This window comes from Schistocerca nitens, chromosome 6, assembly GCF_023898315.1.
Source record: "Schistocerca nitens isolate TAMUIC-IGC-003100 chromosome 6, iqSchNite1.1, whole genome shotgun sequence".
NCBI classification, from domain to species: Eukaryota; Metazoa; Arthropoda; class Insecta; order Orthoptera; family Acrididae; genus Schistocerca; species Schistocerca nitens.
The window spans coordinates 62,097,742-62,121,522 of record NC_064619.1 but is presented as its reverse complement, the minus strand read 5'-3'; positions in this window follow the sequence as shown (position 1 = coordinate 62,121,522).

The following is a 23,781-nucleotide window of genomic DNA, read 5'->3' as shown; positions in this document are numbered from 1 at the left end:
GTATCTGAAGTGAATGATCGTTCGATACGAAAATTAGTCCACTTTACTTATTTTTATTCTCTTATGTCGTATGGTATTATATTTTGGGGTAACTCTTCCCATTCTGAAATATACTTTTGGCTCAGAAACGGGCGGTTCGGGCAGTAAGTACTGTAAGTTCACTAACCTCTTGTCTACCCCTGTTCATGAGTCTGGGCATTTTTACATTTGCCTCTCAATGTATATATTGCTTACTGTCATTGGTTGTTAACAATATTACCTTATTCCCAAGAGTAAACGGCTTTCTGTCAGTTCATACTCGGCAGAAATCAAACCTACATTTGGATCGGACTTCCTTAACTCTAATGCAAAAATGTGTGTAGTATTTTCAATAAGCTAAATCAGGAATTCAAAAATGTTGGTAGTAATCCACGCTGTCAAAACTAATGTCAAGAGTTTCCTCATGGGTCCCTCCTTCTATTCTGTTAAGGAATTCCTTGAAAAATTAAGCTGATTCTTCTTATATTGTTGATTGCGTTTACCTAAACTTATGACTTGACTTTTTCTGGTTCATAAACATTTCAGTTTCATCTGTTATTACTTTTATGTTGTAATTTCATGTACTGACACGTTCCATGACAGCGCACGTTGTAGCTCCGCAGTCTTAGGCACCTTGCCACGGTTCGCTCGGCTCCCCTCGTCGGAAATTCGAGTCCTCTCTCAGGCATGTGTGTGTGTGTGTTGTCCTTAGCGTAAGTTCGCTTAAGTTAGATTAAATATTGTGTAAGCCTAGGGACCGATAAAGTGAGCAGTTTGGTCCCGTAGGAACGTACCATAGCTTTCAACTTTCAACGTTCCATGACCTTGGAGATTTGAATCTGAATTTGCTACTGCGAAATTTCACGTGTAAGTAAAATAAATAAAAAAAAGAAATCTCCACCCTCTCGTACTCTTACGGATTTATGGACAGCCATGCAGGATTCATAGTGTACATTTCCTTCAGCACTACTTCAGACATAGTCAGTTCCATACCATGGTATGCTACGGCACTTCTGCGTGAACCTGATAGCCCTACACAATATTAGCTGGTGTACGAGTTTCTTTGGCTGTTCAGAGTAGTAGCAAACGACCCTCTATAGAAAACAAGATAGTGGGTCACTCTGTGATGTTAATAAATAAATAAATATCTTTATTACGAATAACAACCAGCTTTAATACTTCTATATACATATTAGTAAACGAGCTAAGTTGCAGACCATTACATTAAAACCACCGATTACTTATATATTTACAGAGGACCAGTTAATGGCAGTATGTCGAAATGGGGTCATCGTGAATGATACAAAATTAAAAACAATCTGCAGAGAAGTGTAGCTGGATATTATTCGTAATAATCATGTCATTAATTGACATACTGTGCAATGCAGACCTCAAAGAACAGAAGCTATAAATATCTCTGCTATCTCCGATCTAAGAACACCCGAAAGGTATTCTGCTTTAAAGTTGTAAATTTTACAAACAACTTTCAATATATAGATTATTTCTTGCTGCTTTAAATGTTTCATTCCGATTTGTATTACAGTACAAACAGTAACATATTTAGCAAAAAGAAATCTTGGGTTCGCATATTACAGCTGCAGTTACGACATGATTGCCGACTGGTCTGCACGTGTTGTCTGGCAGGCATTGGGCGCTAACAAATACGGAGCTTCATTTAATTGCCTTATGACGAGATTTATTCGCAACAAGAACGACGCTTTGTCAAAAGATTAATTTTTCGCGGCGCCGCCGCGGTAGCGCGCCGCTCCGGCCGATGCGCGGCCATTACAAAGTATAATGAGCGGCATCAATATGCGACGCGGCGCCACATCTGGCGTCTCGAGGGCGCAAACTTGCCGGCACGAATATTCGGCAAATATTCATGAATTTTCCGCACGCCTGTCACTTTCTGCCGTAAGAATTATCGGATCCACTCGCAGAGAAATCGCACTCTTGTCTCATCACTGGCGCGAGACAACTTTTCTTCTCCTTCGCCGAAGGCATGCAGTAAGGTGTCTCGGAGCACAGCTTTCACTGCGACCTACAAATGTTGGTCGCTGCATCCATCTAAGAAATTACTTACTACTGGTGTGTTGTGACGTACTCGTCTAAAAATGGTTAAAATGGCTCTGAGCACTATGGGACCTAATATCTGAGGTCATCAGTCCCCTAGAACTTAGTATTACTTAAACCTAACTAACGTAAGAACATCACACACATCCATGCCAGAGGCAGGATTCGAACCTGCGACCGTAGCGGACGCGCGGTTCCAGACTGATGCACCTAGAACCGCTCGGCCACACCGGCCGGCGTACTCGTCTAATTATTGTCCTCTTAGTAAGCGATGGGTAACCGTAGGAATGAGGACACGTCTGTGAATGTATCAAAGAGATCCGGTATTTCTTCCAATTACGTGTCCACACCCGCTCTCAGTTCACTCTTATTGACTTACCAGAACGTGGAGGAAAATAGATACGGCAGACGAATCTCCTAGTATTTGTACCGAGCCAAAAAAACACAGTCTTACTGCCCACTCAGCATTACTGTCGCAGACGTGAGACTGATTCCAGATTGTACCCTATTTGATAGTTTATGCGATGTCCCATGTGTATGAGTAGATACATGCTCTCCTCTACTATTTTGAGGCTCTTCTTACATCAAATCACAAGCAGCACACGAATGTAGATTCTATCACTTTGGGTGGCCAAAGGGATTGTTGCAATGATTTAGATAATTTGACACCCCACTGACGATAAACATCGGACAGTTACTATGGAGTGCCACCATGTTATTCACTAAGCGCCCAATGTTGAACGATCTTGGTTACACACAGTATTCACAAATTCCCGTACAAACTTCTAGGACTTGTACAAGGGAGAGAGTAACCAACATTTTGAAATGGAAATGTAACCCGGAAACGAACCGTTTTTGTGCTACAACCATTTGGAAACAAGTCGGTAATGCAATCGCTATTACAAGTAATTAATTACCCATGACACAGCACATTACTTGTTTTACAATTCCACTCATTAATTGCCGAATAAATTGCTCCTGTATTATGTGAAGGTGAGAGATTGCAGGGCACTCTCACTTCTGATGAAGAGGTTCTGTATTACTTGGTTGCTACACTGGATACAATCTGACTTCATTCATAGGATGAAATGATTGGCAGTTGTTAATGCTCTTGCTTTTGTGCTCTAGTGAAGGAAAAGCGGTAAGCTTTACCTGTGTTCAAAGGAAGAGCGTGTCAAGTTAATTTACTGCAGTAAATGCGTACGGCAGCTGAGGGCCGAGGAGAGCATTTCTTCTGCGAAATCTGGGTGGAAACGTTTGCAGACTGCCCAGTCCACTAAAACAGTCTCATTGTTGAGGCACGTTGGGTGGCGCCAGTCGGTTGTCGGCCGTATCCAGGTAGCCTGACTAGCGCCGAGGAGTCACTGGAACTATGAGCATAGCATTGATGACCGGCAATAAAGAAGAGGAGGGGCCCTTGTTAGGTAGGAAGCCAATGAGACGGATCTGACTTTCTGCGAATTTCCGTGGGACAGGTCAGTGGCGCCCAGGTGTGCGGACTAAGCTACAAAATATATTTGTGGAGCCACGAGGCTTTTAGCGAGTTTATGGCCATTCCTTGAAAAGTTCGAAATGGACGCAAGATGAGAGATAACAATCTTCTTATGTAGGGCTGTGGTTCCATCCAGGTCACGCTTTTAGCGAAGACACAGCTAAACACATGGAAAAGAGGCTGCGAAGCTGAATGTTTTCTCCTTTTCTCCCAATTAATTTTCCAAGTCGCTGGTTGATGAAATCTGTGTATGCAGAGGAGGGGGTGGTTTACCAGCTTCGAATGCCATGCTCGAGCTTGTGATTGCCTGTGCTAAAGTGGGAGTAATCTAAGCATGTAAGTGTGCTATGCTACTGACCTGGCGAGGAAAGGTAAGAGACAGAGAAGAACACACTCTTGTACTGGCCCTTCACTGGCAAAGAACGGTAGGTCTTTACCTAAACGGTGAGACTTGTTCCCTTCGCTAGTGTGCCACTTAGAGTCTGTGCCAGTCACTATCTAAACCGTCAGAGGTACTGCATTACGCACACAAGTGATGCGTGGTTGTACTTACTTATTTTGAGTTGGCCCTCTGAACATTTGACTTATTCCGTCATGCGCAGTAGTGTCATGGAGTCAAATTGGTTTGGCAGACGAGCAAACTGATCCACCTACACAGTGGAATCCACTGGGGTTTCAGAGCTCATAGGTAAATACCTGTGATCTGAATTAGCCGAACGCGAGACTGCGTATTTGCATACTTTCGGGTGCACGCCATTAATATCAGATTGCTGCTGTCGATAACTTCAGTCACCGAGCCCTTCGTGATGTACCGCCCTGACCAGCAGAAGGGTAAAGTATTCGCTGCTACGGCGTAGGGCTCCAATATATGCTTCTCAGCACCCTGTTCTTTGGAACCATATTTTTCTTTGTGGAATAGTATAGATGCTTGATAGTAGCGTATTTTTTGGGCCATACCACGAATTCACATGTATGAATTCAGTTAAGGCGATTAGTTCCGGTTAGACTCGTGTGTTGATCCATAACTGATCACTTTGTTAACCACAGACCCCATATTATTGAAAGCGTTTATCAAATAAAAAAATGTTTGTGTGGCCTTTCTTTAGCCAACTATGTAATGTGATGTTAAGAATGAATAAATCAATTGTTATTTAGGCCACAGCTCCTCCCATTGTTCTGATTAACATTACCTTTGCCATTTTTATTAAAGTCTTGATTGTAATTGATGGAGCGGAACCTTGCAATTGGCGAAATGCTGCCAGGATGTAGGTCCTTGGCGCTTCTGTGATACTGTCATTTACCGTCCTTGCCAAACAGGTCCCCATTATGTTAGTTGAAAATATGGTTCAGTAGAATGTTGTAGACACTTATTTCTCTAATTTGTGCTGTTTACGTGTTTATTTGTTTTATTTACAGTGTATTTGTGTCTGTGGCTTCTGTGTCACATGTCAACCGTTTTCCTGTCGTTGCTAACGGCGTTTTCATTGTATATTTGTGGTGTCTACTATTGTATTTGTTTTGTATTTGGTTGTTGTTGATTCTGGATCTAATGTACTTTTCTCCTATTCTCGGACTGCATACTACTTTTCTATTTTTTTCTTTTTGACATCATTGTATTGTACTGCGTGTATCTTGTGGGTTAGATAATATGGCTGTCCACGTGTTGCACGGATAATTGAAGTTTGTTGTTGATAGAGAACTTGAATGATAACGAGAAGTAGGGCATGGAGACAAATACACTGGGAGCGGGAAAATAAAGCGTGCGTCATGGAGGAACATCGCAATGAAACGGTGGAACCACAGTTTGAATGTATAGCAGCGTTTCTGTTGAACGGCGTTAGCAAAAACGATGTCGTGCAACAAGGAAATCAGGGAGACGAAAGCGATGTGGTTTATCTTTAGGGGACAGACAGTGTCAGATAGTGTGTGATAGAAGGTGTGTGCGTACCATAACATATCATATTATTAGAAATCTGGAAAGAGAAAACAGGGAGGTATCAGAACACAATGATTCGGAAACAACACCGCTGAAATCAAGTATGAGTTCAGTCGATCACTGTACTGAGGAAAAGGAAGAGGACTTCAGTGTGGTGACATTTTAAACGGGAATGGAGAAGAAACTTGACAGACTAAAGGGAATGGAAGCTGGACTAAAAGGAATGGAGGAGAAAATTGAGACGAGAACAGACATAAAAATATCGGTACTCAGGTAAATCAGATGCGAGAGGAACGCAAGACATGGACAAATAAACTCCATGAAAACCTACGTGATATAAACACCAAAGCAATCAAAAGTTTAAAGATTGCACATGGTACTAATAAGACGGTAGAGGGAGCCAGGGCAGTAGCAACTTCCGCAAGGCGAGTAGCAGCTGAAGCATTGGAAACGGGTAAACACACAGAATTGCAAGTACGAGAGGCAGTGATCAATTTGAACAAGAAGGTCGAAAGTGTGGAAAAGCGGAAAAATGACGCGAAACAGCGTATCGACACGAAAATACGTGAAGCCAAGGATCAGCATGCGACAGCGGTCATGGACAAATTTAGACTCTGAGCTGCGTAAATTAGGGACGGGTTTGGACGTGACAACTGCAACTCCAGTGAGCGAGACTGTAAGAGATCAGGACTCTCATTTCGTTCAGGTCTCAACAGGAAGTAAGTAACATGCGTATGAAGAAGAAATGTGATGAGTCGCTAAGGAAATAATTTCAAAAGCGGCCAAGTGAGAACGCAACAGAACCAGAGACAAATTCGGACGGGACGGATAACTTCAAACCGTTAGCAGCGAGCAGAGGCCATGATGAGACGAACGTCGTATTTTCTCGAAGCCGTGGAGGCAGCACAAATGAGGGAACGTCGAACGAGGACATCCAAAGGACAGATATTTTCCGTCGGACGGAAGTTGTCGACGAAACGCCATTACATTTTCAACACTTCTTACAAGTCGTAAAATTCGAAATTTTCCGAGATGAAGGTAACTTTACTCTCCCACTGACTTTGATATCACAATCTGACCTCTCTTTACCTCCAAAGTGGCCTTTAAAATACAAATTAGACTTTTCTGAGGACTCTAGCAAGGGTCAGTCGCGGAGAAAATGCGCGGAACATCAGTGACGTGTAGAAGTTACCAGGAGTTCAATGACAGCTTCCTAAATGTCTACTGGTCCAAGGAGACGCAAGAGCGCATAAAGTACGAGATGATTGCAGGCAAAGATTGCGAGGGTTCAGGCTACAGAAGCCACGGTCGGGAAATTTCGGGAGTAATGAAGCTGAACAACGAAGAGACTGGAATGGGGACGGCAATACTTATGTACTACGCAACAGTGGCTGAAACGGAAGGAGGAATGACGGCTACGGGCCACAAAACAACAGATGGTGAAACAACGACTCGGGTTTCAATGATAATGGAAGAGGTGCGCGAATGAACAACGGAAGAAACGAAAGTGGAGGTCAGGTCGAGGAAACTGAGATTTGGGACCGAACCCAGGACGAGGGGCGCTAGGAAATGACAACCATCGTCAGTGACTAGTTGAATAGGCAGGAGAGGCACTAAACACATCTGGAAATGAACTCGGACCTAGCCTCATCAATGGTATTAAGCGTAGATATGGTGAACTTGGAGAAACGTTGCTGGAAATTTCCTATTCTGAACAAGCCACAGATAGTTTAATGGTCAGTGACAGTCAACATAAGGATAGTAGCATAAGTTTTGTTTAGTTATAATAGTGTGAAAGACAACAATCATTTCTCTAGAATCTTTTTTTTTTTTTGCAATTCCACCATGGTGGTTCGTGGTGTGGGTTCCTGCAGTCATGTCCTAGTTCATGAACCACGGGCAACGTATGAGTGGCCAAGTAAGTGGTCCCGGCAGTCGGGATACCAGTTACTTTGGAATAAGGCTGGGCATCTCGGACATATTCTGAGTCGTGGTCACCTTTGTGCTCATACGGCAAAGACTACCAATTCCACCGGTTAGTCCCTCAGCCATTAGGGGTAAAACCCAATGGTACTCGGGGCAAGTAAGGCTAGCAACCTGCTTCCCTGGTACTTTAAATATGATGCTGGCAACAATCAGAGCAAAATGCCTCGGACCTTTGGAGGTGACGGAGTCCCACCTCTAACTGAAAAACCAGGGACTCCTAAGATACGACTTGGTAAACAAATGGTAATGAGATTGGGAGCTATTAACATTAATGGGGGCTACTCTGTGAAGAAGGTAGAGCTGGCAGAGGCTGCAACCAAGATGGGGCTGGACGTTTTAGCTGTTAGTGACGTTCGGATAAGGGGTGAGAAAGAAGAGGAAGTGGGCGAATACAAGGTCTACCTGTCAGGAGTCAAAGCAGGAATAGCACAATGGGCTTTACATCAGGAAAGAAATGGAACCCAGCGTAGTTGCAATAAGGTATGTAAATGAACGACTGATGTGGATAGCTTTGACAGTGTCTAGCATGAAAATTAGGATTGTGTCAGTATATTCGCATTGTGAAGGGACAAATCAAGATAAGATGGATAGTTTTTATGAGGCACTCAGTGATGTAGTTGTTAGAGTAAAGGGCAATGACAGTGTTCTGCTCATGGGTGATTTTAACGCCAGGATTGGAAATCGAACAGAAGTGTATGAAAATGTTATGGGTAAATTTGGAGAGGATATGGAGGCCAACAGCAACGGGAAACAACTCTTGGATTTCTGTGCCAGTATGGGCATAGTAATCACTAACTCCTTTTTTAAACATAAAAACATTCACCGGTATACTTGGGAAGGCAGGGGAACCAGATGTGTCATTGACTATATAATAACAGATCAGGAATTCAGGAAGGCTGTGAGGGACACACGTGTATTCAGGGGATTCTTTGATGACACTGATCATTATTTAATCTGCAGTGAAATTGGGATTGTGAGGCCGAAAGTGCTGGAGGTCAGGTCCATATGTAGGAGGATAAGAGTGGAGAAACTTCAGGATAAGGAAATCAGGCACAAGTACATAACAGCGATTTCAGAAAGGTACCAGTTAGTTGAATGTAGTCAATTACAGTCATTGGAAAAGGAATGGACAAGGTACAGGGACGCAGTACTAGAAGTGGCTAAAGAATGTCATGGAACAGTAGTGTGTAAAAGTAGGATGAAGCTAACAGCTTGGTGGAATGACACAGTCAAGGCAGCCTGTAAAAGGAAAAAGAAGGCGTATCAAAAATGGCTACATACTAGAACTCAGGTAGACAGAGAAAGTTATGTTGAAGAAAGAAACAAAGCCAAACAGATATTTGCAGCATCCAAGAAGAAATCTTGGGAAGACTTTGGATACAGGTTGGAGACCATGGGTCAAGCTGCTGGAAAACCATTCTGGAGTGTAATTAGCACTCTTCGAAAGGGAGGTAAGAAGGAAATGACAAGTATTTTGGACAGGTCAGGAAAACTGCTGGTGAATCCTGTGGATGCCTTGAGCAGATGGAGGGAATATTTTGAAGAGCTGCTCAATGTAGGTGAAAATACGATCAGTAATGTTTCAGATTTCTACGTAGAATTGGATAGGAATGATGACGGAAATAGGATCACATTTGAGGAAGTGGAGAAAATGGTCAATATATTGCAGTGCAATAAAGCAGCTGGGGTGGATGAAATTAACTCGGTACTCATCAAATACAGTGGAATGTCAGGTCTTAAATGGCTACATAGGATAATTGAATTGGCCTGGGAGTCGGGACAGGTTCCATCAGACTGGACAAAAGCAGTAATCATACCATTCTTTAAACATGGAAACAGAAAAGATTGTAACAACTACAGAGGTACCTCCTTAATCAGCGTTGTGGGTAAAATCTTCTCAGGTATTGTTGAAAGGAAAGTGCGAGTATTAGTTGAGGGCCAATTTGATGAAAATCAGTGTGGGTTTAGGCCTCTTAGAGGTTGTCAGGACCAGATCTTTAGCTTACGGTAAGTAATGGAGAAGTGGTATGAGTGGAACAGGGAATTGTATCTATGCTTTATAGATCTAGAAAAGGCATATGACCGGGTTCCTAGGAGGACGTTATTGTCTGTTCTACGAGATTATGGAATAGGAGGCAAACTTTTGCAAGCAATTAAACGTCTTTACATGGATAGTCAGGCAGCAGTTAGAGTTGACGGTAAATTGAGTTCATGGTTAAGAGTAGTTTCAGGGGTAAGAGAAGGCTGCAACCTGTCTCCACTGTTGTTCATATTATTTATGGATGATATGTTGAAAACAATAGACTGGCTGGGTGAGATTAAGATATGTGAACACAACATAAGCAGTCTTGCATATGCGGATGACTTAGTTGTGATGGCAGATTCGATTGAAAGTTTGCAAAGTAATATTTCAGAGCTAGATCAGAAATATAAGGACTATGGTATGAAGATTAGCGTCTCCAAAACGAAAGTAATGTCAGTGGGAAAGAAATATAAACGGATTGAGTGCCAAATAGGAGGAACAAAGTTAGAACAGGTGGACGGTTTCAAGTACTTAGGATGCATATTCTCACAGGATGGCAACATAGTGAAAGAAGTGGAAGCGAGGTGTAGCAAAGCTAATGCAGTGAGCGCTCAGCTACGATCTACTCTCTTCTGCAAGAAGGAAGTCAGTACCAAGACTAAGTTATCTGTGCACCGTTCAATCTTTCGACCAACTTTGTTGTATGGGAGCGAAAGCTGGGTGGATTCAGGTTACCTTATCAACAAGGTTGAGGTTACGGATATGAAAGTAGCTAGGATGATTGCAGGTACTAGTAGATGGGAACAATGGAAGGAGGGTGTCCACAATGAGGAAATCAAAGAAAAACTGGAAATGAACTCTATAGATGCAGCAGTCAGGGCGAACAGGCTTAGATGGTGGGGTCATGTTACACATATGGGAGAAGCAAGGTTACCCAAGAGACTCATGGGTTCAGGAGTAGAGGGTAGGAGGAGTCGGGGCAGACCAAGGAGAAGGTACCTGGATTCGGTTAATAATGATTTTGAAGTAATAGGTTTAACATCAGAAGAGGCACCAATGTTAGCACTGAATAGGGGATCATGGAGGAATTTTATAAGGGGGGCTATGCTCCAGACTGAACGCTGAAAGGCATAATCAGTCTTAAATGATGATGATGATTTCACCATGGTAATTAGAATAGAAAGTTCTCCCATTACTGCCCTTCGTAAGAGGTAGGCATTGTTACAATTTCACTGTACAAGTATTTCTTCGTAACATATATCAAGTTAATAGATGTACAGATGGTCATATCAGAGCTCACTAATTATAATTGTTGAGAGTAGAAATGTGCCGACTTCACGAAAGAAACTTTGTTGTTTATTTGAGTCCTATTTCGCTCGAGTTAATATGTTCTAATATCACGGAACGACAGAACCCGGTGTCACAACAACGATAGAATTTTGTCTTCGACTCAGAAACTAGTGTACGAGTATTGGGGACGGAATTCTTCTCGTAACATCTTGGAGTTTAGCGACAGTCAAATTTATTCTGTTTACTGTGTGTGCATCGCAGTAAACACCCTCGTACAATCCGGTATATAATTCGTAGTATAGTGTGTGAGAGGGGCGTCGTTGAGATTAGTTTGCGAGACCCAAGGAGATATTTTCCAGGATGGTCGTGTATTGTCCACACGAGAGGCGTGTTGACTTTCTTGTTTCTTTCGCCGAGGTTTGTGACCATTCCCAGAGTAGTGTGTCTTCGCCGTGGGCTGATTATTGTCATCACCAGTATATGTGGTGTGTTTTTCGTCTATAGATGTCGCCTTGGGTGCGATGTTCATCGCGAATGGGATATGTTATTCGAGTGTGGTTACACAGAGGAGCTATAGTGTCTTGCTTTTGTTATTCACTGCGGTTACTCGCTTGTGGTTTTCGCATGTGGTTTTGAGGACTGTTGTGCGATGATATTCGTGTGGGATTTCACGCGTAGTAGATCGTGGGCGATAGTTTGTACTAAGTGGCGTGAGGCCCGCCCGGTTTGCCGTGCAGTCTAACACACTGATTTCTGGGAGGGAAGGCGTGTCAGTCACCATCACGAATCCGCCCAGCGGATTAGTGTCGTGGTCCGGTGTGCCGGCCAGCCTGTGGATGGTTTTTAATGCGGTTTTCCATCCACCTCGGCGAACGCGGGCTAGTTCACCTTACTCCACCTCAGTTACACTACATAGGTGATTGCTGCACAAACGCTGTCTCCACGTACGAGTACACCATAGTTACTCTACCACTCAACCATTTGGGGATACACTCATCTCGTGTGAGACTTTCCCAGGGAGGTAGACTGGCGGCCGAACCGCACAATAACCCTGGTTTCGGTGCATACCCACATAGCAAACATTTTCGAACGGCTGTGGCACTGAAATAGTACATATCCGGACATCGGTTGCTATTCAAAATGTTAGGTACTCACTCCCCTCTAGAGGTCCTATAAGAGTCTGGCGGAGATTTCCGAACACCCTTTATATAGAAATCATTAAAAGTACTCTGTGTTTCGAACTAATTTAGCACGACATTCACAGGTATCAGCATAATGCAAATTTTGGACACCATTTAGACATTTAAAATGAAAATTACTCGTGATTTTAGAGATCTGCGTGGTACCCACGTCCGCGCCCACGAAATTACGTCTGAAAACAAGCGCCTCTATTACCCCACCCACTGATTTGTGTTCATCATGTCGCACAGGAGCTCTGTGTTTAGTACCAGGAGCCAATCACAAGGTAGAACTTGCTTCACATGAATATAAGGAAATTTATAAGGCAGCCAATAGGAGGCATAAACAGAGTTGCTTTGGACCTTTCACGGTAAACCGTGTTTCCCTAGAAGCACGAATTTAGAACCGCTTGAGCACGAAAGGATGCTTTTGAGTCGGCAGAGACGCAAAACTTAAATACGTTGCGCAGTTGTGTTTACCCACAAAAGGATTCCTCAAGCGGATTAACCGACTAAATCAGTCCACACCCGCTGTCAGGGAGGTGTGGGCAAACAAAGTGTTATTTCCTTAACCAGAGTGTTAACATGCTGTACTGAAGTAACGGCTCACGCAGGACATGTGGAAATTCCTGGGTTTACTGATAAGTAAACATTTAATGGACCACGAAGAAGAGGGTTATTTAAATCAGATTTACTCAAAGCGCAGATAAATGGGGAGCGATATTTTTTGACACTGCCTTAATTAACATTAATAACCCTCGGCACTGAAAATCGATCGTGGATATTTACACCAACCTTTGTAGCCAATATGCGTATGAACGTTACCTGACTTCCAGCAGCTGCTTCACTGGAACGCAGCGTACAACACTTTACATTCGTCCAGAATCATTTGGTCTGTCATGCCTGACATAAAGGACTGGCGCATCACTCACTGCTCTCTGTCGGAAAACACTTTCACTATTTTGTCACTCTCGGGAAGATGACACACTACGCAGAGCGCATTACCTACTACGTGACACAAAAATTCTTGCTACCAAGATATCCCGGCTTAATCGTCGACATATCCAGTGCGTGATAGCGAAGTGTATTCATAACTTTAAAGTTTTACTCATCGGGTTGCACGTAGGCATTTACACGTCCTACCACGTTACACTACTATGCATGTTCAAGGAAAGTCAAAATTAAAATATGGAAATAAAATCTGCTTCTATCAGTAACATCATCTCCCATCTCATGAAGTCTCATTCGAGTGTACAGCAAATGAGCCATTGAAATAGCTACGAAATGGTACAAAGACTGCAAAAATGTTTTAAGAATTCGTTTTCAAGGGAAAAAGTAATCTGTTTAGCATCAATAGATACATTTCCTTCTAAATGTAAGCTTATTACTCTCTTACTATATAGCCTTCTAATTAAGGTACTCAAACGTTGATCACATGTGGGCGGCGGTTTCTACGAGGGAGTTCAATAAGTGATACAAAACAATCTTTTCTCGGCCATTTTCGGTTGAAATAATGCGCAATTTTTTATGGGTCATCGTGCAATAATCACACTTTAGCTCCTGTAATTTCGTGAGATTCCGATAATATAGCCTTCAAAAAGGCGTCTGTTACGGAAGTGTGTTCAAAGCAGAGAGATATCACTGAGTTTCTTTTAGCTGTAAACGAGGTCGTTGCACGTGTTCATAAGAGCCCGCAGAATGTCTACAGGGACCTGCCAGTGAACAAAATCACGGCGAGTCGTTGGGCGAGGCGTCAGTCATCATCGCAACAATGTCGCTCAAATCTGTGAAATCTCCCGCGTGCCGGCAGGCCATACACAACTGTGACGGACACACTCATTCGAGGTGATCAACGGATCACAATCTAACAACTCGCTACTTAATTTTGGTAGTACTGACCAATCGTCCACAACTTAGGCTACTCAGAGGTGAGTGCTTACTGAGTTTCTCGCCACCTAACAGAAGATCATACAGAGTAATAGAGGACCATTGTGTGGAATAGCTTGCGCATTAAGGGGCTGATCGTACAACTTTTTGTCGAACATCGTCTCAGGTGATGAAGCATGGGTTCATCACCTCGAACAGGAAATAAAGCGACAATCCATGGAGTGCTGCTACGCCAGATCTCTTCCGAAAAAAAAATAAAATAAGATTCAAAGCCGTACTCTCAACTGGTAAAGGCATGACGACGGAGTTCTGGGACTCTGAAGGGGTTATTGTGTTTGATGGCCTCCCTAATGGTGCAACGATTAAGTCGGAAGTATATTGTGCTACCTTCAGGGAATCGAAGATACGACTTCAGCTTCTTAGTTGCCACAAAAATGCAAACGAACTTCTCCTTTTCTGTGATAATGCAAAGCCCCACACAAGTCTGAGCACCCGAAAGGAGTCCACAAAAGTTAATCTGACTGTTCTTCCTGATCCAGCATGTACCACGGGTCTCGCACCTTCTGACTTCCATGTGTTTGGCCCAATGAAGAATGCACTCTGCGGCAAGCACGACATGGATAATGGCGAGATTACTGATGCAGCAAGACGTTGTCTGGCATACTCAAAAAAAGGGTTTTAGGCTTATTGCTGTTCCTAATCTACGTTAGCGATTTAGGATAGAATATGAGAGGCCTACTGAAATTGTTTGCGGATAGTGCTGCCGTTCATCGCCTTCATGAGAAGATCAGAACAAACTGTAACACGATTTAGACAAGGCATTTGACTGCTGCGAAAAGTGACCTTTTTACCTAAACAACTAAAGAAATTGTAACTCTTCAGGTTTTCCCAGCCAGATCTTGACACGTAGAATAAACGGGTGTACTACCGGATGTTTGTGTCATTCTGCCACAATATTTCGGCCACGTAACTCGTTTCCTTCTTCAGGTGCTACCTGAGACAGCCATATTGGAGGATCTTGTCCAGTATTTATGCCCAGAGGGCGCTGGGTGTTTTGTTTGCCGTCCGCGCCCGACTGGCGCTGCTTGCAAGGTGTTGTCTTTTCCCCGGTGCTCCCTCGGACGTCCGCGCCCGACTTTGTCGCCATCTGTGGCAGCTCACTGAGGCCCGTCCTGTGTTTGGCGCTCCGTTCACAGTCCGCGCCCGCCTGGTGTTGCTCCTGAGGTTTTGGCCCTTCCCTGGGAGTGATACCGGATGAGCAGTTCGGCTTTCGGAGGGGCCACTCCACGGTCCATCAGCTGATGCGGCTGGTGGAAGAGGCCATGCGCGCCCTGGAGACGCGGGAATACCTTGGGGCGGTGTTCCTCGACGTATCCAGGGCATTCGACTCCGTGTGGCACGACGGCCTCGTGTACAAACTTTTTGTGCACGGGATCCCGACGTCGCACGGGGTCCTCCTCCGGTCGTATCTGGCTGACAGAACTTTCCACGTCCGCCTGGACGAGGGGACGTCCACGCACCGACCCATCCGTGCTGGAGTGCCACAGGGGTCCGTTCTCGGCCCCCTGCTCTACTCCTTATTCACGGCTGACGCTACGCGCGTGGCGCCGGTGAAGTTGGCACTCTACGCCGACGACACGGCGTTATTCGTGCGGAGTATGAAGGCAGTCCAGATGCGCCGCCTGCTCCAGCGTGGATGTGAGGCCCTTGGTGCGTGGTCGACGAAGTGGCGCCTGAAAATGAATGCGGCGAAGAGCCAGGCAGTGGTGTTCACGCGAAGACCACTGCCTCCAGATCTTCCGCCAGTCACCGTCATGGGAAGCCCCGTCCCATGGAGCAGAACTGGCCGCTACCTGGGAGTCCTTCTTGACCAGAAGCTAACGTGGAAAGCCCACATCGAGGACGTCAGGAGCAGAGCAATAGGGCGCCTACGCGTTCTGTACCCTCTGCTCAACCCGTCGTCTGCCTTGCCTCCCCACCACAGCATCATGCTGTACCTGGCGCTGGTTCGTCCAGTGCTGGCTGGTTCAAATGGCTCTGAGCACTATGGGACTCAACTGCTGAGGTCATTAGTCCCCTAGAACTTAGAACTAGTTAAACCTAACTAACCTAAGGACATCACAAACATCCATGCCCGAGGCAGGATTCGAACCAGCGACCGTAGCGGTCTCGCGGTTCCAGACTGCAGCGCCTTTAACCGCACGGCCACTTCGGCCGGCCGTCCAGTGCTGAAGTATGCGGCCGTGGTGTGGGGTAACGCAGCCGACACACACATCAACAAGCTGCAGAGGGTGCAGAACAGGGCGCTCAAGCTCGCTCTGCGCCTACCGAGGCTCTATTCGACCGCTCGGCTCCACCGCCAAACCGGCATTCCCTTCCTCCGCGACCAATTTAAACAATCGGCGCGGCTCTTCTATGTGCGGACTGTACAGTCCGACAATAGGCTCATTAGGGACTTGGGCCATCCTATTCACCACAGGCCAACCACGCATTGGCCTGACCTACTACGAGATTAATATCTCGTGGCAGAGAGAGGACAACTCCACCCCAGCAAACCCCTCAGGCCAATTCGTACTGTGAGAAAGCCACTCCACAGATACAGGATTATGCAGGAATAGCAGTGTATGCTTAGCCTGGTCCCAACACGGGTGAGGGCAGGACCGTATGGACAAGTGAAGGTGAAGGTGAAGGCCCTTCCCTGGTGCTCCCTCGGACGACCGCGCCCGACTTGGTCGCCATCTGTGGCAGCTCACTGAGGCCCGTCCTGTGTTTGGGGCTCCATTCACGGTCCGCGCCCGCCTGGTGCTGCTCCTGAGGTTTTGGTCCTTCCCTGATGCTCCCTCGGACGTCCACGCCCGACTTGTTCGCCATCTGTGGCAGCTCACTGAGGCCCGTCCTGCGTTTGGCGATCCGTTCATGGTCCGCGCCCGCCTGGTGCTGCTCCTGAGGTGATGGCACTTCCCTAGTGCTCCCTCGGACGTCCGCGCCCGACTTGGTCGCCATCTGTGGCAGCTCACTGAGGCCCGTCGCATTCGGAGTTAGTCTTCCGTCGAGAGCAGACGTGTCGCTCGCGAGCTCGTGATGTCTACGGACGCTACTTCGGCTGAGGGTGTGGCGGATCGCCGTCCGGCGGAGGAAACTTCGTCGGTGGCCTCATCCGGCCCCCCACCTGTGATGACCAGGCAACGGCACCGTGGGAACGATCTGTTGACGACCTCTGCAAGGACCTTGGATCTCGGTATGGATTGCACTCGTGACTCGTCGGGAGAAGATGACGACGGCCACCAGCAGAATAGTCGTAAGCGCACCGGCGACGCCGCCACCGGGGCAGATGAAGGTTTCCGGAAGCCACCAAAGAAGAAGGTCTCGAAGCAGCCGCAGCAGCGGCCTGACGCGGACGCGGTGCCAACGTCTAACCGCTTTGACGTCATCCAGGATGGCGCGGACGACGTTCCACCGCCCCAGCAGCAACAGCAACAGCAGGGGGCGCAGCAGCAACCGTCCCAGCTTCAACTGCAGCGGAAGGTGCCGCCGATTGTGCTGCAGTTTAAGAACTCCTACAAGCAACTGCACACGTGGTTAAAGGACCATTGTAAGCAGTCGTTCACTTGCAAGCAGACTGGGGGTGATACCCTCAAACTTAGCCGCTCCTGTGCTGAGGATTATGTGGCTGTAATGGATATGGTTGGGCGAGAAGGTATCCCCATGTATACCTATCCGGCGGTCCGTCCACCGACCCTGAAGGCGCTCTTGAAGCACGTTCCGGCGTCTCTCACGCATGAAGACCTTAAGGAAGAACTGGAGGACCTCGGCTTCGTGGCGACGGTGGTGGACTATCATCGTATGCCCGGGACCAATCAGCTTACTGGCCACCGCGTCGTCGTCCTGCAGGACACTCCTCGGCATCGGGAAATATTCCAGCTAACCCGGATTTACGATCTCTCCATCACCGTGGAACGTCTGTGGAAGTCCCGTGGCCCGGTCCAATGTTTCCGGTGCCAAGGATTCAACCACGTGGCCCGTCACTGCACTATGCCGCCAATGTGCGTCAAGTGTGGTGCTGACCACGACAGCCGCCTTTGTCCACGAAGCAAGGATGAGCCGCCCGTCTATGGCCTGTGTGGAGGCAGCCACACTGCCAATTTTCGTTCCTGCGCGACGCATAAGGAGGCTAGTCGTCGGCAGCGGGGTCTTCCGCCTGTCCCGCCCTCCCGACGTGCTGATACCCGACGGAGGCGCCAACCGCCGCCCATACGGCCGGACAATGACAAGCGTACGTGGCCCTCCCTACTGGAACGCCGGTCAGCGAGGTTTCAGCCCGGTGTCACAGTGGCAGATGCACTGAAGGGGGTCTCCCACCCACGGGCGACCGCGGCTACCGAGGTGCCAAGCGTCCCGCCGCCTCCTCCACGCCGGGACCGCCAGCCAGCTTCTACTTCGCCCACGGCAGTGACTACTGTTGGGCTCCACGACGTTTTCCAGCTGCTGCAGCACTTGACCACGATGGTGACCGAGTTGACAACCGCCATCGTCAACCTGCCTGCAACCATCGCCGCCACAGTCGAGGCGACGATCTCACGTAGCCTTCGGGCTCCCACTGCAGTCACTTCAGTAGCCCAGCATGCCTAGACGCCGCCGCTTGGACGATTTCCGCATAGTGGCTTATAATGCCGCCAACCTCACCTATGACCTGGAGGAGCTCCGGCAGTTTTTGTTTGAACACGACGTGGATATTTGCCTGGTAAATGAGACTTTTCTCAAACCAGTCATCCGCTCCAACATCGCAAATTACCGATGCTTTCGGAACGACAGGCCGACGCAGGGGGGTGGTACGGCGATCTTCATTCGCTCCTCCATCAAGCATTGTGAAATTCAACCGCCTGCCATCGGGACTATAGAACTCACTGCTGTCCAGGTTGAAACAGCCACTGGCCCAGTCACATTTATGGCTGTTTACCGGAGCCCTCGTTGCCCGCTCCTCATCGACGATGCCCGTCTCCTTCTTCGGACTCCTGGCAAATATTTTATCGCTGGTGACCTCAATTGCAAACACGCCGCTTAGAATTCCTTGGTCACCAATCTTAATGGGCGGCTTCTTCTCCAGGCCACTGAAGAGGTGAATGCGTATGTCTGCGGTCCCGTGGAGCCGACGTGTTATCCCAGCAGAGGGAGGCCCGACGTTCTTGACATCGCTATTACTCGGGGACTTAATCAGTTCCTGACTGCTGAAGTCCTCCACGAACTGAACTCCGACCATCTGCCCGTTCTGTTTCAACTGGACGTCGCCCCGGCGCAGAGCCCGGGCCGCCTCAATATCAACCGCACGGATTGGCCCTGTTTCCAGCGGCGAGTTACTGCAGCCCTGCAGCGACAGGTGGATGGCGTCGGCGTTCACGAGGCCTCTGCAGACCAGTTTGCTGATACTCTCACTGCAGCTCTGGAGGGGGCGACGCCCCGCCCGCGCCCCAGCACATTCGCCACTTCCGCTCTCCCAGCGGAAATCCTCCAGGACTTCCGCACTCGTAACCGCCTCTGCAAAGATTGGCGTGTGACCCGGGACCCACAGCTGAAGCGCCAAATCAACAGCCTGCGACGTGACATCAAGGCGGCGATTGTTCAGCACAAGAATCAACGCTGGGCTGCGAAATTGCAGGCGTTCACCCCCGACCCGATGCACTGGAATGCGGTCCGCTTTTTTACGAAACGCAGGACGCGGATACCCCCTCTTGCAACACCGACTGGGACGACCTATCTACACGCGGATAAGGCGAATCTCCTTGCGGACATTTTTCAGGAGAATTTTACCCCCCTTCAAGATGGTGTGGACCAGCTGCACGTCGACCAGATTGACGCAGAAGTGCAGACCATCCTCCACGGGGACGGGGAGGAGGACCGCGACGACATACCGCCTATTTCCGTGGCCGAAGTCCGTGCGGGCATCAAGGCTCTCCCGGCGTCCAAGGCTCCAGGTGTGGACGACATTACTGGCCGGGTCCTCAAGAACCTGCCGCTCCTGGCGGTGGTTCGTCTCACTGCCATCTTCAATTGGGTTCTGCGGACTCGCACCTACCCTGCAGCGTGGAAGCACTCCATCATTATTGCTGTTCCAAAGCCGGGCAAGGATCGGAAAGACCCAAAATCCTACCGGCCTATCAGTTTGCTTCCACACATCAGCAAGCTGTTCGAGCGGCTTCTTCTTCAGCGACTACGGGCCATCCTGGATATACGGGAAATCCTCCCCCCGGAACAGTTTGGCTTCCGCAGCGGCCACTAGACGACCCAGCAGATTGTACGTGTTGTGGAGTACATCACTCGCGCCTTCAATAACCGGGAGTACTGTGGAGCGGTTCTTCTTGATGTCACCAAGGCCTTTGACAGTGTTTGGCATGCTGGACTTCTCTGGAAGATGGACCACTTTGGCTTTCCCCGGGCGTACGTGCGCCTCATTGCGTCGTACCTGCAGCACCGCACTTTCGCTGTCCGCGTTGACGCGGCCCTCTCCACTGCCAGGGTGCCGCAGGGCTCCATCCTGGGCCCCGTCCTTTATACTATATTTACTTCGGACCTTCCGAAGTCGCCGCGTGTGGAGAAAGCCGTCTACGCCGACGATACGATGCTCTACACCAGGAGCCGGTGGCATGCCGCCATGCATTCCCGGTTGCAGCAGGCGTGCGACGACCTGGAGCTCTGGGCAGCTCCCTGGCGCATCCGGTTCAACCCCCTGAAGACGCAGGCCATCGTCTTTACGAGGAAGACGACGATGCCGGCCCCGCCACTTCGCCTTTACGGGACCGCCCTCCCTTGGCAGAAGACTGTCCGGTACCTGGGCGTCATCATGGACGATCGCCTACTGTGGAAGCCGCATATCGACGCCGTCCGTGCCAAAGTCCACCAGCGGATGGGCGCGCTGTACCCATTCCTTAATGAAGGGTCTGACCTCTCCATCCGGATTGTCGACTATGCGTGTGAGGCTTGGGGCAATGCAGCCCCCACGCATATCCAGCGTCTTCAGGCGCAACAGAATAAGATTCTCCGGCGGGTCTTCCATGTACACCCGCAGTTCCCGCATCGCTACCTCCACGACGCCGCTGATGAATTGGACGTGATGCGCCGAATCCAGCAGACTGCCGGCCGTTTTTACCGACGGTCGCACGCCTCTGCCAATCCTCTCATTCGAGACGTTGGCGCTCCTCCAGATGTTCGTGACCGCTATCAGCGGCCTGTTGCACTCCTCGACCGATGAATACCCGGGGATGCACCACGCAGACGCTGCTTGCAGCTCCGTTCTTGTGATTTACTTTTTATCATCCCGCATACCCCGATGCCATACAACAAATAAAGAAGTTCAATCTAACCTCTCACCTCTGACGAATGCAGGCAATGCCGTCAGGTAAATCCTGTGTTACTCTCCTCTCCTTGGGACTTATGACTGGCGGATGGGACTGAGGCCCGTCCTGTGTTTGGCGCTCCGTTCACGGTCCGCGCCCGCCTGGTGCTGCTCCTGAGGTTTTGGCCCTTCCCTGGTGCTCCCTCGGACGTCCGCGCCCGACTTGGTCGCCATCTGTGGCAGCTCGCTGAGGCCTGTCCTGTGTTTGGCGCTCTGTTCATGGTCCGCGCCCGCCTGGTGCTGCTCCTGAGGTTTTGGCCCTTCCCTGGTGCTCCCTCAGAAGTCCGCGCCCGACTTGGTCGCCATCTGTGGCAGCTCACTGAGGCCCGTCCTGTGTTTGGCGCTCTGTTCACGGTCCACGCCCGCCAGGTGCTGCTCCTGGGGTGGTGGCCCTTCCCTGGTGCTCCCTCCAACGTCCGCGCCCGACTTGGTCGCCATCAGTGGCAGCTCACTGAGGCCCGTCCTGTGTTTGGCGCTCTGTTCACGGTCCGCGCCCGCCAGGTGCTGCTCCTGAGGTTTTTACCCCTCCCTGGTGCTCCCACGGACATCCGCGCCCGGCTCGTCCACCATCTGTGGTCGTGGCAGCTGTCAGGGGCCGGACTCGCGTTTGGCGTTCCGTTCGTGGTCCGCGCCCGCTTGGCGCTGCTCCTGAGATGTTGGCTCTTCCCTGGTGTTCCGACGGACGTTCGCGCCCGGCTCGTCCACCATCTGCATTTGTGGCAGCTGTCTGAGTCTCGTCTCGCGTCGGGCGCTCCGTTCGCGGTCCGCACCCGCCTGGTGCAGCTTGTAAGGTGTTTTCTCTTCTCTGGTGCTCCGTCGGACGTCCGCGCCCGATTCGATCGTCATCTGTGGTCGTGGCGACTGTCAGAGGCCCGTCCCGCGTCGGGAGTTGCGTTCGCGGTCTGCGACCACCTGGCGTTGCTCCTGTGGTGTTATTACTTCTTGAGGAGTTTCTTGGTTCCTTTCGTTGGGCCCTGATAAGCTCCAGTGCCGGACTCCACGCCGAGCTGAGCTCGGAACCTCTGTCTCGGTTTATTAGGTTGTCTGTGACCTTGATGTCGATAGCCTCCTTTATGACTCTGTCCTAAAATCTTGGCGTCTGTATCACAATTTTGGTGTTGTTGTAGTCCATTGAGTGACCGAGCTCCAGACAGTGCTCCGCTATGGTAGATTTGGTTGCCTGTCCAAGTCTGGTGTGCCTCTGGTGTTCTTTGCACCTGACCTCCACCGTCCTGATTGTCTGTCCAATGTATGACTTTCTACACTGACAGTGGATGTCTTAAACGTCTGCTTTACATAGCCCCAGGTCGTCCTTCACACTCCCTAGCATTTTCCCAAATTTGGAGGGTGGACAGAAGATTTTATATCATATTTTGAAAGAATTCTGCTGATCTTTGCAGAAATAGGTCCAGCATATGGCAGGTATGCCAACTTCTTCATCTAATCTGGCTCCTCTTCTGTACCCTGTGGTTGGCTGGTAGCACGAAGTGCCCTTTGGATGTCTGTAGGGGAGTATCCATTTCCGCTGAACACCGGCTGTAGATTTTCTACCTCTGTGGCCAGACTTCCCATATCCGACAGAGCCCAAGCCCTGTGAACTAATGTTTTCAAGACTCCATTGTTCTGTGCCAGGTGGTGGCAGCTAATGGCTTGAAGGTATAAGTCAGTGTGGGTGGGCTTACAATACACACTGTGCCCCAGAGTGCCATATGCCTTCCTCTTGACCAGGACATCCAAGAATGGGAGCTGTCCATCCTTCTCTAGGTCCGTAGTAAATTTTATACTTGGATGGCGTGAGTTTAGATGTTCCAAAAAGTCATCTAGCTTCTCCCTGCCATGGGGCTAAATGACAAATGTGTCTTCGACATACCTAAGAAAACACTTGGGTTGGTAAGTGGCTGATGCAAGTGCCTCCTCTTCGTACCTTTCCATGAAAACGTTGGCTACCGCAGATGATAATGGGCTGCACATTGTCAGTCCTTCCGTTTGCTCAAATATTGTGCGAGAGCGACACAAACATACGGCAGTAGACCCGATTATTCCACATGTAAAATTTAGAAATTGTTAAGTTTCGGTTACACGAAAAATCACACATTTAAAGACTGTTAAGTCGTCTAAACAACTACATCAACATCTACGTGATTACTCTGCTATTCACAATTAAGTGCGTGGCAACGGGTTCAATGAATCACCTTCAAGCTGTCTCTCTACCATTCCACTCTCGAAAGGCGCGCGGGAAAAACGAGCACTTAAATTTTTCTGTGCGAGCCATGGTTTCCCTTGTTTTAACGTGATGATCATTTCTCCTTATGAAGGTGGTTGCCAACAAAATGTTTTTGCAATCGGAGGAAAAACTGGTGATTCAAATTTCATGAGAATATCCCGTCACAACGAATAACGCTTTTGTTTTAATGAGTGCAACTCGAATTCATGTATCATGTCTCTGGCAACATTTCCCCTATTTCGCGATAGTAAAAAACGAGCCACCCTTCTTTGAACGTTTCCAATATT